This window comes from Chenopodium album, chromosome 6, assembly GCF_948465745.1.
Source record: "Chenopodium album chromosome 6, dcCheAlbu1.1, whole genome shotgun sequence".
NCBI classification, from domain to species: domain Eukaryota; kingdom Viridiplantae; phylum Streptophyta; class Magnoliopsida; order Caryophyllales; family Amaranthaceae; genus Chenopodium; species Chenopodium album.
In genome coordinates this window covers 43,937,899-43,952,342 of record NC_137839.1, presented here as the reverse complement: position 1 = coordinate 43,952,342, position 14,444 = coordinate 43,937,899, and positions in this window count along the sequence as shown.

Sequence of the window (14,444 nt, the reverse complement as noted above, 5' to 3'; positions counted from 1 at the left end):
CATAATCAGCAATTGATCTGTTTACACACAGAAAGACTCACATTCAAAGCAATGAGCAATAATTGCAAATTTATTTGAATGGCATGGTTGTCTAAACAATGAGTTAAGAATGCTTGATTATAGAAAAACATTTTCTTAAAATGGTAAACTGGAAAAAGCTCAAAGTCATGGGAATGATTTGCGTTCCAAACATGTAACACCCCGTATTTTTGAACCATTATTTTATGTGCATTTAAACCTAGTAAACCTAATTTCTAATTTAAATATCAATTTCTAAATTGAAATGTTGATTTCGATATTTTAATATAAGGGTAATCCCAAGCTTTTGAAACCCTAATTATAATATTTTGACAAGACGTTTGAAAGTTATTATTTAAAAGGGTTCTATATTTGAGTTTTAATCATTTCAAACTGTATTTGACTTATCTGAATTGATATTAGCTTTAAAGGGTGATTCCTTAAGCTTAAGCATCAATTCAGTAAGTGTTTCTAAAAAAATTATGTAATTCAATATTTAACTTATCACAATTGATACGGGTCATCATGGGTGATTCCTTGACTGAAGTGCCAATTTGATAGGTATAAAATGATTCTATGATTTTAATGATGTTTTACGTTCAATCGTATCAATATCGATGTATAAAGTTGTATTGGGTGATTCCGTCGACTTGATTATCGAATTGATATTGTTTACAAACTATTCTTTAATTTATATTTATAAAACACATTATAATTTCCTTTTATTAATTGGGTCATTATAAATTAATAATATTATTTGTTTCGTATATCGCCTCTTTATATTGCTTTTCTGTAAAATATGAACTTTATATATATTTTTGTTTCGTGATTAAAATTATTGTTTTCATTATTATTATTGTAATTACTATTTATATTATTATTGAGTTATCAATAATGTAATCTGTATTATTGTTTTTTTTTATTGTAAAAACATACTTTCAAATCGCTTCTCGTTACATCCCTTTCCTAGTCTAGTTTCGGACCAACTAGACTTTGTTTATTAGTCGGGTATCGCCTTAACACTTTCATGACTAAATAGTTTAATATAGACTTGTTTATTAGCTTTCCTTATCCCATTCTTAAGCCTCAACTAATTATTCAATCAAGCCCAAAAGGGAAGCCTTGAATCCTAGCTTTGTATGGCCTTTTCGTAAGCTAAATTTGAGCCCATTCCTAATGATTCTCACGGCAGCAATCAAAGGGCAAGAGGCTGATATTTTTCACCCTAGTAACCCCCTCTTAAGTTTGTCTTAATGGCCAATCAAAGCTCTAATGAAGGCTGCCCAAAAGACTCCTCATTCCCCATCACTTTTACGTTCAAATATTTGTTTTCCCCATCACAAAAGAACGCAGCACAACTCCTCCTTTTCTCTTCAATATTTTCTTGCATTCAAGGGGTAAGTCAAGAGTGATTTGAACCCTAGTTGCTGCTACCAATGGTTCCTAATTCGTGCCATATTCATCCCCTTTTAAAGGATCAAAATTGGAAGAATAACAAGGGTTTTTAGAGGGTTGTTTTGGGCGTGATCTTACGCGTGGGTGGTCTGATCTCGTGGCTCTTCTCTTTGCTCTTCTTAATCTGATTTTTCATGCTCTCCATTCAAGGTAACTAGCCTTTATTCCCTTAGGTTAGAAATTCTAGGTTTTAGGGTTGAATTGATAGGTAGAAATCATGTTAGGGTTAGATTGATTTGTTGATTTTCGTTCTTGATATGTATGTCAGAATCTCGTGTACAATTAAGGGATTTTGGGTGCTTGAATCATGTTTTTCATGCTTGAATTATCTTACAATCAATCCCTAATAGGTGTATGATATGTTTTATGATTATATTAGATTTTGTGATGGCTTGTGGGTACTTAAAAAAAACTGATTATGTAATCTGATTATGTGTGTATAAGACTGTAGTTTCTGCAGTGGTTATTAGTCGTGAATGAGCCATGAATTCAATGATTTTATTTTATATTATTGTAGAGGATTGTTTTACGAACGATTTGATATATTATGGGTAAAATTCGGAGGTGTTTAAGGCCACCAAATGACTGATTCTGTGAGACAAGTTGTGCTGCCAACGAGAATATGAACGTGATGTTAGATAGAGCTTATGAGCATGTATATATCTTATATTTGTGACAAATTGAATATATCTTCTAGGTTATCATGTTAGGATTATTATAAGTTTATATCATAGCGAAATTCCATGTTTATAATATGCAAAATTCTATCTTTTTATGAGCATGTATATTCTAAACTCTTGGATTGCTGACAGCATGTTTAATATATCTTCTTAGGTCTTAAATTAATTATCTTGATTGATTTTATTGCCTAATTTGAATTATTATCATGTTAGGATATTCCCTAAATTGATATAGCATGATTTTATATAATTTAAGATAGTTTAAAGTGCTTAAATTAGTGCAACATAGCTGCTGCCCCTAATCTGCTAGGCGTGTGAAGGATGGTGATTTTCAATTGTGTATTCCTTGATTTCTAAGCGCAAATGCATATTAATATGGCATATTGTGTTTTTAGAGTGTGTACTAAAATGGGCTAAGCTTAGTTTCATGTTTAAGGTGGGTTTTTGGGTGATTTGGTATAATTGGTACTGCTGTACATTAGTGTAGGGGCTGCTGTAAATATGATTTTAATTTGGCATGTTCTCTTTTGAATTTTAAGTCCGGAATGGTTTTATATGATGCCTAATGAGTGTATGTATATGCCTTAATTTTTATTTTGCGTTTTAAGCATGTTTGGTTGGGTTTTTATGATGATTTTCGGAGTTACTTGTTGCTGTCCTGTTTAAGTTATTTTATGAAATTCTAGTTTGGATTTGTTGTTTAATAAAATGAATTTATGGGATTTTTATTATAAATATTATATGTTAGTTGAATTTATATGTTAATAAGTGATTTGTGAATTTTTGGGTATTATAAACCCCTAAAGTGAAATATTTCTATGTGTGTTTGAATATGTGTGGGTTGTAATTGTATTGTCGACGTCGTAATGCTTTAGAGAAGGATAACACTGTCTTTAGCATCACTTCGCCAAGAGTTGTTAATGCACTTAATTGTTGAATTTCGATAATTAATTATATTCCCAAACTCAGACGATACCTTTTGTGTTTTATTAGGTTGAAGTGTGTTTTGAAAGGGAGTTTCAATTGAATTTAAGAAATATGATTTTCTTATGCAGTTTGAATTGAGTGTAAGACCATTTTTGGCTTCTCTGCAGATTTCTGAGTGAAATATATTGTATTATCTATTTTAAGTGATTTTTGAATTGTGTGTGGGGCCATAGTTGGGTGTGAGGCCGAGTTGCTTCCCGATGGTTAATGAACATGCTAACTACCTGGATTGCGAGTCTTAGGTAGCTCAACCTGGGTTAATTGTTGTCGTCCGGGGGTGTGTAAGACCTTATAGGCATCTACCCATAACCGGGAGTTGGCCAATCTTAGACACGGTCTCTGCGAGATGACCGGGGGTTCGTCCTGACAAACCTTAGGAAGTGGATTGCGAGGCCACTAGCGTTCCCTCCATGCCAGTTCTACTGTTTTGAAGGTTTTGGGTTTGAAATATTTATATTATTAAATTATTACTTATTTGAAGTCTATATATTATTATGATTGAAATTGAGTGATTTAATATTGATATTTCTGTTTTAAGTTTATTTTGAAATATTTCATTGTTTGTAAGGTTAATAGTTTTAAGTGATTTCATTTGAGTTTTCAAGTTGATTGTGGTTATGGTTTCTTTCTGTTAATTTAAGTCTAAGATCTTCTATTTCTGATTTGAGGGAGAACTGCTAGTTGCTCCCCACTGATTGTGAAACGTTGTTATAATTTGCAGGTTTCATTTGTTTATTTGATATCTGTGACGCTGGGTTGGGGATTGAGAGTTTAGAACCTAACTTTTAGGCTTGTATGCCTTTGTTGTTAGTTGACTGTTTGATTATTTTGAATTTAGTCTAGTTTGGCCGATAAGGGTTGTTCTGCCCTTGGCTTTTGAATGTAATTGATTTGCCCATGTTAAAGTTTGGTTGCTATTTTCTTTTGTTCACATAGTTTGCGCTTAGCTTAAACAACTTAATTTGGACATGTGAATAAGTTAAATTTGACTTTTAGACCTAGGTTAAGCTTGACTTTTCTAATCGAAGTTAAGTAACCTCCCGTTCAAGCGTAATTCCGCTAACGCTTCCAGTTCCAAAAGGACGGGGTGTTACAAAACATCTTTAGCAATGTCACATCACAAGAACGTACTCAAGGCTCTATTAAATAGGTTGTTGATAGTTGATCGATTCGGAATCGTTCTAAGAGAAGCAAGTCTTACTTGTTGAAACCGACAAAGTAAAGAGATGTTGTTCTTGGTATAAACAATTGACTCCGAAAGCTAAAGAGGATTCATTTACTTCAACGTTTCACAAATAATTTTAAAGAATATGGCTATATTCATCAAATGTGAACAAACTTGACCTTGAATAGTTTAAGAGTTCAGTGAAGTACATAATCGACTTAGCAAGATATCATAACGTCTAGATTAGATAGAGGGATATTTGCTTGAGCCAAGCGTGACCATCACAAAGTTATGAAATTGAAATTTTCATAAATAACTCCACAAAGAACATAGTGTGTCTTCACGGAGACCTCGATGCCATTTAAAAATGACTCGAATAATGATGGATCAAATCCCTTCCTATAAAGTTCTTAAGATTTGCACGAAGGACTAATGATACACTAAACAAAATGTCAAAGCTAAGAAAGGACGCCATATTCAGTTATGGATAGAATTATCTTCTAAATGTCTTTTCAAGTATATGTCTAAAACTCTTAGCCGCAGTGGGAGTTCAGTGGCCGAGTGGGAGCTAAGTGAATTAGTGAGAGCTCACCGGCTTAGCAAGGACTAGGTGGTTGAGTGGGAGCTTAATGGCTCATTAAAGGCTAAGATAGCTCAAGCGGGAGCTAACTATTTGTTTTACAACGAACTTTTACCCAAAAACAATATACATGTCTCTTTGTAAGCATTCAAGGGAGACCACGGGCATTACCTCTACCACCTAATTGAGAACATAGTGTTTGTTGCTCTAAGTGGTGTCTTTCTGGAAAGTAACACATTTCCAAAACAAAAAGTGGGAGGAAAATGAACTGGATGACAATCGAGATTAGCAACAAACTAGAACTGAGAATCTCGGAAGACCTTAAAAGGGCTTCGTGAGAATACTTGATCAAGAATACTCAAAAGGACTTTACAAGTGCTTGGAGTAAGATCAAGAAAATCAAAGGACTTTGGAAGCGCCTTGAAACTCGGTGTTTGATGCAATAACCCCGTATAGGTATAGAATTCACCAAAGGCTTGGGTTGAATCCTATAAATTTTCTATTAAGTTAGAAATAAACCTAAGACTTACAAGAATACTATTTACTATTAGATAGTAAATGAATAATGTCTTGTAAGATATCTACAACAAATCCAAATTCAGAATAATTGTTAGAGGCCATATAAATCCGAGATATACTCCATGTTTGAAAATCATGTTTGAAACTAGATTAAATTGCATAAAGGGTGAAAGACCCATCGATTGCAAATAAGTTTTCAAGGAGAAAACTAAAAAATGTGGAAATGTATATGCATACATATATAGAATGGTTGAAAAGGATACAATTATATTCATGGAGTTTATTTTAATAAAAACATATTCACCAATCGGAATGCTAAAGTCTTTTCGTGATTGTTTTAGCAAAATTGCTCATATGAAATATGGCAAAATAGATACCAAAACCGCCTTCCTAAAATAGGATTTTGGAAGTGACTATGGAATAGTCTAAGGGTTTTGAAAATCTAAATAATGCTAGATTTGAAAGCAAGCTTAAGGAATCCGTCATGGGATTAAAGGAAGCACTGCATATAGGAATTGGAACGTGTTTTCTCAAAAAGTTAATAAGAGGATTGGCTTATGGAGAAACATAAAAATTCTGATGAATAAGAAGTTTAGTAGGATCAAAAGTAAAGGTCCAACGAAAAGTTTATGAACTCTATTGTGAAATAACTATCAAATGCTAAATGATTAGATTTGAAAGTATTTTCGACAATGGACCAAGAAAAAGACGATACTTAGTACATATTGGTATTAAGATCTATTGTATAGATTTAAAAAAATGTTTAAACGTGTAGAGGATTTTACTGTGCTAAACATGAATTGAAGGACTTTGAAAGACTTTCGACCCGTATGTATAAAACTAAGTAAATATTTGAACTAAGTATAAGCTAGGATAAATACTAAGTCAAACATGAAAGACTCTAATAGAGACTTTCAACCATATCACACAGCAAACAGTTTAGCAAGAGTCAGTGAAACTAAATGAGCTAAAATGTCAAATTGATGGGATAAAGATTGAGAATTACTCTGCAATTTAATCCATCATTTACGCTGCGATATAGAATTGTCGCACGACTTACTTGCTTAGAGCATGTGAAGTATGTATGTAGTACCAATCAACCTGAATCTATGTAATAGATCACTAGATTGTGGCCAAGAACATCCAAAGTACTTGGATAAGTAATAGGATGAGTTCTTTATTTGTGGAAACAAATATAATTTGAGAATTGATGTTGCAAGCACAAACCTTAACAAGGATTAGATCCTTAACAAGGAAGCCATTTATAAGCACGAGTTAACAATAAGTCGTGGCTTGAGAATGGTAACATGGACGTGCATCCATGTGTAATGTGCAGGAATTTAAGGGAAATTTCCATGATCACAAGTGATTAGGGTATCCCAAATCTTCGTGAGACCCAAGCAAAGCATCATCAGGAAGTCTACTAAAATATATGTTGAGAACATTAATGCCTTAATGGCGATAATAAAGAAGGTGTTCTATGGAAAGTTTGTTACTAAACGTTAATGATTGTAGGTTGTCAAGTTGAAGGTCTCTATCATGAAAATGAGAAGGAGCCATCACTTGGACAATAAATCCTAAATCACATATAATCCATGACACTCTCAAATTTTATCGTCTTATTATAAAAGTGATCGGTAATGAAGATGCTAAGATTAGCAAAGTAGTTATAATCAAGCATATTAGATATGGGTGTGATTTCTATAGATGTTTTATAAAGAGTGATACTCTTAAAACATTTCGAAAAAGCATTTATCATAAGATAAACCATTCAGGTTTCGGAGTAATTTAAAAGTTCATGCAATTTTATCACTTCGTTTGCTATTTAATTGTGGTTTAGAATTAAATAATGAGTCCATTCGATTTTTGGAATATTCAAAATAGGGTATCAAGACCAGTCTTGGTAAGAAAACACCTATTAAGTGAACGTTAAATATTATAATCGTAAATTGTCCCTAATCAAGGTCATTTATACAATGGACGATTAATAACCAGTTGACATTAGTGTGTAGTTTGATTTATAGCACCATTTCATGTGCTACAAGGACATGATTGTCATGAATCATTTGCACAGGTATTGGTTTAGAACCATACTCGATAGACCTATGAGAATACTTTAAGAGATTAAAAATCGTCATAAGTATACTTCTCATTATTGCTATCGGAACCTTTTTCCTTGACCATGAGTATTGTGAGCTTTCTTGTTTGAGTACTAGTCCGCTTTGATGATTGTCAAACATCTGCCGTAACAGGGGATTATAACGGCATCACTCGGGGGGCTAGGTCCTCTTAGTAAGACAAGCTACATTACAAGACTGGAAATGTCTCCCTACCTATTAAAATTATGGAAGATGTCTTTGTTGTTTACCAGGCCTCTTGTAAAGCGAGACAGTAAAAATGCATGGCCGTGCTCGGATGGATTTTAGAAATCATCTGTTTATAGACAGTCGGACTCGGAATAAAGAAACACTTCTGGAAATAATAAGGATGACAAAATAATCTTACCTTATAGTTCATGAAGAGACATTAAGCGACATAGGAAAAGGGCTATACAATAAAAGCACACTTGTCCGGAAGGACAAGTGGGAGATTAAAAGGAATAGTGTCCTTCGAACAAGTGTATTATTCTAATAGTGGGTTCAGAATTATAAGAAAGCTAATATATTCAGTAAGGTCAAGTGATTGGAATGCCTAGGTGGAGGCCGCTTCCGATCAGTAATATAAATGTATAATTAATATTACAGCTTAATCTTGACTGAACCCTTCGGGTCACACCCAAGAAATGAACGAACCGACACGACGAATTAATTCGGAAGAAATTAATGAGTTGCCCGAGCAATTAATATTTAGGCATTGGAAATTCGAGCGTAGAGCGTCTAAACCGAGCGTCGAAGAATCTCAAATGTCGAGCCAAAATTTAGGATTTGGTAAGACGGGAAAATGCTTCAAGTAACAAGTAAAATCTTAACAATGCGAAAGGCTAGAAGAGTGCGCCAAATAGGAGCGTGCCACGTGGCAGCACACATGGCAGCGCGCCATGTGGCAGCCACAACGTGGCAACGCGCCATGGTGGCAGCGTGCCATGTGGCAACGCACCACGGTGGCGGCAAGTGTGGCAAGGGGCCGTGGACGCGGGTGACGGGTCATGGACACGGGCCAAAAGAAAATGGCCCAACCGAACCCAACTTGGGGCTCAAGGTTGGGTGACACATGGTTAGTTCACAATGCATGTTAAATGCCTTGGGGACCAAGTGAGAAAGTGGTCCTCACCTAACCATGTGACACTTGTTACTTGTTCCTTGGTTTATTTAACTAAGGGTTGAATTTATCAATCTTTCCGTGTGGGATCTTTTTGTGAAAAAGTCCCACATTGAATGATGAGTGGAATTCACAAGCTATCCTTCCTTATAAATAGCCAAAGCATGGCTTGAGAATTCTTTGCTTGAGTAGGAGTTCAATAAAGCATTGCATTTGCAAAAACTCTTTAACTCATATAATACTCGGGTTTTGGTCAGAGGGTTTTGGTCAGACCTCGCTAACCTCGAGGTAACGAACCTAAAAGTCGGGTGGATCTCCATCGGAGGCTCTCGTGTTTTCGGGGCTAAGCTTTCAAGTAAGAGCCCATTCAGTCGGGCAAAGCACGCTCCAAAAGGTAATCGTTTTATCTTAATCTTGTGTTTAATTTTATTATGTTTATGGTTTTATTTATTGCGAGTGCGGTCTTGTTTTCGGGTTTGTTTCCGCGATGAGTCGGACTCACCAAACCCCAACATCTTATACTTTCTTAATGGTATGAGCTTACTCCACAAACCTTTTCTAACTTGGAAAATCATCACTATCGAGACCCAAACCTCGTACAATACCTACAACCTCAAAAAGAAATCAAATAAATGAGAAAATACTAGAAAATCCATAAAAACACAAAACAATGGAGAAAAGGGAAGTAAAGGGGAAAAGCATAAAACTAAGAATTTATTAAGAAAGAAAGCCATGAAAAGAAGGTAAAAAAGACCTAAAAGCTCATCAATGATATCCTCCCAATAATGTCATCGTTGGTCTAAAGTCCCTCGATATGTCATTGAAACTTTAGCGTGATTTTAACAAGTTGTAAAGATGATAAAAAGAACATTTCGGCTTTTGCTGCCTAACACGTGAAAAAAGTTCTTGACAATTTGCTTGTAAAAATGCCATACTCGGTGTCTAAAAGATAGAAATACGTGTCTCAAGACTGGAGGCATATATCCAAATCTAGTGAGAGAAAAGAAAATCGACAAATCTCTCAGCAGTTTTTTCCACAAGATTAGAACACGTGTCTCAAGACAGGGGGCACGTGCTCCTCGAAATCGCACGTCGTTATTTATACAAGGGGTGGACGACACCCTAAATGTTTGGTAAGCCAATAAGCTCACTAACAACCGTATTTTCTTCTAATCAAGAAGTGTCTATTCTCGTATGATTTGGAGTGCCTGTCGATTCGTGAGCTAACGCCTAAAGTAAAGGAATTCTACCTTTTAGCTACATAAGTAGATCACGTTAAGCTGGGAAGAGGTGAAATTTTACGCAACACCTACACCAATCATTTTTACGCCGTATGAACGTCGTCCTTTTAGCTGTGGATACCAAAAAGAAAGAAAAGAAAATGACAATTCTGAAGTCAGTACTATAAAATGACAAACCTTTCTATGGGGGCTTTTACGTAAAGCACCACTACGGAACATCTTAAGACACTCTTACAAAAAACGTCCAAAATGTATGCTTAGGGAAGGTACAAAGAACGGCGTGCATACAGGATGATGCAAAAAACTATCAAAGAAGAAAAGAAACTACTAGATGCAAAGAAATTAAAAAGATTTTGATAACTTGCACGTCATTACGTCTAATGACGAAGAAAAAATCGTTAAAAATTGATCAAACGGATTAAAATCTGAATATCTATCATTTAAGTGACCAGTATTTGCGCGCAACTTAGTAGGTCTCACTAGCCAGGCTCGAGCAAGAAACTAGGTTGCGCTGGGATACCACGCACAACATGATGTGTTGCGCGCCACATTTGAATTAGCAAAAGAGTTGGAAAAGTGCGATCTGTAGCTCACTTTCTTTTTCTCCTCGTTCTCCAATTTTGATCTCTTTCCATTTTTTGGTTGTCGTTATAAATCTAAGGAAAGTAAATATTGCTCCTTTTATTTTACCATACTCTAATCTTGGTCAATAAAATTGAGAAATCAAATGAAGAATCCCAACTTGAAGTTAATTGGGGTTTTTTGTTCGACTTGTTTTTATAAATTTGTTTCTTTGTTGTTGTGGTGACATGTTTAATATATTGCAATAACTTTCAAGTGAAGTGGTAAAGTAAGATCCTGTACGAGCATGTACAGGCATTTTTTTTTTTTTTTAATTTTGAATTTGTGCTTGAACTTTATTTCTCATTTTTTTGCTCACATAGACTACACTTGTTAATTTTAATGTAAATTGAAGTGTTTAGAACAACAATTATGCATTTAAATTATAAATGAAATTTTGAACTTTGATAATAGCATGAAATTGTTCTTGCGACTCATGTTTATTACTTTTTTTTCACGCGTAAGTTGTAAAATTTGTTTTATTAATGATAAAAATCACTGATGGTTATGATTATTCACTTATAAAACTGTGATTTCAAGATTTGCACAAAACTAGTTAGTTCAGGAAATTCTTGAAGACATCATCAAACTAGAGTAGTTTGGCTATACTTCGGGCTTCTGAGCCCCCATTTTATGTTTTCAAATATTGTAGCCCTGTAGACACCTAAAAATGTCTCCCCAAAACCAAACCCGATGATGAACAACCTTTCACTGCCATTTTTGGTCGAGTTGAGTATTTAATCTTGGAGTGCTTAAATCTATATTTCCATTTCATAAACCAACCTTACTCCTATCCCATTTCCTCAAACCATAACTTATTTTCCTCTTTTGGTGCTTTAAACCCAAAATAATTCATTTCGTGTCCTTTAAAATCAATTAATAATTGAATGGGGATTAAAAAGAGCTTTCCAACGATATATTATAAGCCCAAATCCGAGTTATAACGAATAAGTTATGACCAAAATATTAAATTGAGCCCAAACCGAACCTAAGCCCACCTTACCTACGAGCCAATGATCATGTGGATGATCTAAAGGATTTAATACCATTTCTAAACAAATTAGGATTAATTAGAAGCTTCTATAAGTTTCTAAAAGATCTTAATTATTATTTTTGAAAAGATAATATTAAAGAGTTTGAAATTGAATAAAACTTTTCTTTTTGAAAGTCCTAATTCTATTCGAATTGAAAAACGTTCAAAGATAGAAAGATATTATTTTCATAGAAAGACTTGCGTGGACCTGGTTCACAATAATATTATTGTGGACCCGAGGTTTATACACACGCAACTAACATTATTTTGGACATAGTGACCCTTATTTTGAACATAGTAACCTTATTTTCAACATAGTAACCTTTATTAATACTTGTATAACGTTTAATGTTATTGTGAATTTAAAATACGACGTTATGACCCCTCATTTTAACATAGTGACCTTTATTATTCATATTTAATATTTCATCGAAAATGTTAACCTCTTATAGCCTATATATTACCAAAATGACTTTTATTTAAACATAGTGAACTTTTTTATTATTATAAAAACCATTTTTATATTAATAAAACAACTATAATTTCTCTAATGATAGTGGTCAACAATAAATTAGTATGAACCAGGTCCATTTAAGAATTTATAATATTTTTATGTCTCTTAGTTTTTATCCAAATCATAAATGGTTGGATAGCCCTTGAAATTGTCATTCCAATGATATATTATAATATCAATTCCGAGCTATAACGGAAAAGATATGAATGAAATATCAAACTCTATCCAAAGCTGACACCATCTCACTATTTCGGCCATATCTTTTATTCTACAAAATATTTTAATCTGATTCTAATTAAATTAGAAATTACACTTCAACACTTTCCAACGACATATTATTTATCTTATTCCGATCTCTGGATCAAAAGATATGATAAAAACAAAAATCGTAAAAATTGCTGTCTATCGCAAGAGTTTTATCCGATTTGAATTCTTATCTTTCTTGATTCTTCGACCCTTCTTTTCCCTTATAAATAGAGGTCATATCTCCCCTTTTTCAATCATCAAAAATCTTGATCACAAAATAATTCTCTTCTCCCTCTTTAGCCTAAACACTAGCCTCTCTAATCTTTCATTCCTTCCTTAAGCACTCCAAGGAGTCCATATATACAATACCCAAAGTTCTATATTTAAACCAAGGCATGAAAGGTATAATTGACTGGCGTTTTGGACCAAATCAACTCTACTTTTAATTTTTTTTTTATTTCATTTCCATTTGATTTTTTTTTATTTAAGTTACTAACAGTTTATTCATGATGTAACAATTCAAGGAAACGCGGAAAGTGAGTAATTAATTCAGTTAAATACTCTTATTTTAATATTGCTAGTATCATTATTAGGGTTATTGTTATTATTTGATTTGAATAACAATTTATTGTTGAATTGCTTCCAATATTAATGTTTATTCTATTATTAATTATTGATCACCATATTACATATTTAAATGGAATATGTAATTGAAAATCACGCCTAATAAGATATTTTGGATAACCAGTTAGGTTCCTTTTTAATCTTGTTGTTAATTAAAGTGATCACAATATTTTAGAATTATATGTTGCATTAATATTCAACCAATTTAGCTTAATAATAGTTTGGAGCAAATTGAATCTTTGTTTGCATGCCTTTGAGATCGCAGGATTCACTTTTCACTATAAGAATCAAGTAGAGGCCAATACGAGCGAATGTGACTCCATGACCCTCTTCGTACCATCATCCCCGATCCTCCTTTCGTGGTTCCAACCATATGGAGCGGGTCAATCGTTGTTGCCTTTCGTTGTCCCTTTATTCGTGGTTACCTTTTATAATCTGTGAACGGTTTACAAGTTCCTTAAAAACTTGTTGGCGGCTCCCTACTTTCCTTGTCCCTAATCGTATTATGCCAATCCCACTTCCTATGAGTACCAAGCATATTCACAACATGCTTTAACGTAGGCGCACTTCGAACGACGCCTACAATTTGGCGACTGCACTGGGGAGGATTCTTGGTTATTTATCGATTTGAGTGATCGGTATTTAATTGAGATGAGTGGATGAGACTTGAAAGATTCTTGAATTGTAATCCTGCGATTTACTTGGCATTGTCACATATGCATATGCATTTTAGTTTACCTATTTTGCCACAATAGTACGTGTTCTACGTATGTGGCTAGCCCAGGGGATTTAAGCTCTATCAACCCAAAAACGCTCATGGCAATAAGGGTTCATCCGAGTTTTTAAATCCACCCAAACCATGGAGTCGAGTTCGATTTCATCACAAACTCGCGGAGTCGCTCAATGGCATACACCCTCAAGGGAGACTGCCTTTCTAACGCGTCCAAACTCTTAACCATGGTACCCTTTGACACCCAAAAGCTTGACCATAGTGGAACATAAATCTTGACTTTAGGTTGTGAACTTCATTGCATCATGCCTGACGATGTGCTTATACGTGTATTTTTTTCATTGACTATTTTTAATTTTTTTTTTCTCTTATTAAACCCTTTTTTTTTTTAGAGTCGAGTCATAGATTTTTTTTTTATTTTTTTTAGTCAATTCGGATCTTTATTCCCGTATCCTGCATAAGAGTCAACTTGTTTTAGTCATAGCTGGAGTTCTAGAAAGAGTTACGTGTCGTGCCAACTATGGATCTGTAGCCCCGATTTTTATCATTCATTTGGCGTTGATTTCGTCCCAATTAGAGTTACAGATAAAAAGTTAAAATTTATATATTACAGCTTGCTTTTATTTTTTTATTTTTTTTATACCCATAAGTCCCAACTCTTCTAGAATTCTAATCCTCTTCCTAGTTTCTTGTGATCGATTTTTGTGCTAACCTTAACATGTGTTCTTTGTCTTTGATTGTGGTTGATCTTATTTGTGACTACGATTGTCAAT